This window comes from Parambassis ranga, unplaced genomic scaffold (genome assembly GCF_900634625.1).
Source record: "Parambassis ranga unplaced genomic scaffold, fParRan2.1 scaffold_22_arrow_ctg1, whole genome shotgun sequence".
Lineage (NCBI taxonomy): Eukaryota > Metazoa > Chordata > Actinopteri > Ambassidae > Parambassis > Parambassis ranga.
Window position 1 is genome coordinate 282,821 of NW_021144778.1, and position 1,207 is coordinate 284,027.

Here is a 1,207-nt window from a genome sequence, read left to right on the forward strand (position 1 = left end):
TGCTGTAACCTCTGGGACTTGATCTGCTGGGTGGGAGTCCACTACATTATCCATCCATCCTCATCCATCCAGCTACACCCTCCCTAAAATGCAGGCTGGAGGATGCAGGCATCGATCCTGCTACCTCTCACATGCTAAGGGAGCGCTCTACCATTTGAGCTAATCCCCCTTGTGTAAAGGGTTAATCGCAAGTCAATCAGGATTCACTACTCTACAAGTGTACTAGTGAAGTATTGCAAGCATCAGACTTTTAATCTGAGGGTCCAGGGTTCAAGTCCCTGTTTGGGCAGAACACTTTGTACTCCCTCTTACTTGTACACCCCTTCCCTCTCTGTTAATGTGCTTGGACAGAGCTCTGTGAACAGCCAGCCTCTTTGTGTCTTGCCCTCCTTGTGCAAGGTGTCAATGGTCGTCTTTTGGGCAACTGTCAAGTCAGCAGTCTTCCCCGTGGTTGTGCAGCCTACAGAACTAGACTGAGACCATTTAAAGGCCTTTGCAGGTGTTTTGAGTTCATTATCTGGTTAGAGTGGCTCCAGGTGTCTTCAATATTGAACCTTTTCACATATTCTCATTTCCTGACCTACTGAATGTGGGTTTTCCATTAATGACTACAGCTGGACCAATGCACAGACTGTGGACTTCTCCATAGACTGATCTGTGTAGATAGGACACCAGTATTACTGTCTTAAGTTGGAATGTTTATGACACCATCAAGTGATGATCCTGTGTCAGGACCTTAAAATATGAAACGACAAGGATGGGATTCGAACCCACGTGTGCAGAGCACAATGGATTAGCAGTCCATCGCCTTAACCACTCGGCCACCTCGTCATGTGACCAGGGGTGGACTGCATGTGTCCAACTGAGCAGCACTGGAGATGCTCTGCTCTGTCGATTCATCCAACTGAAAGGAACATTTCTTACATGATCGCAGTCTATCCAGCAGCTGTGCCTGAATGTCAGCTGAGAGATCTTCTGTTCTCCTCCTCACCATGTCATTTGAAAAAGGTACAACTTTCAGTTTATTAGCTGCCTCTGTGCCAAGCAAAAGCTCACACCAGTCAGATCTCTGTCCACCTGTACAGTCACAAAGCCGGGGGCAGTGACGCTGTTTTCCGGGATGTCTGAGTGCAGTCCTTTTTTTCTAGCTCTCAGGACAGGAGCTGTATCCACCCTGAAGGACGGCGCCACAGGAAGTTAAAAGGCA

The 1,207-nt window shown here is 47.9% G+C and overlaps 1 non-coding gene across 1 annotated transcript; it reads right to left on the reverse strand.

Moving 5' to 3' along the window:
- Positions 1 to 749: 749 nt before the first annotated feature.
- Positions 750 to 831, reverse strand: trnas-gcu (transfer RNA serine (anticodon GCU)). The gene has a single exon. It is a non-coding gene; the product is annotated as a tRNA-Ser (tRNA).
- Between the last annotated feature and the right edge of the window lie 376 nt (positions 832 to 1,207).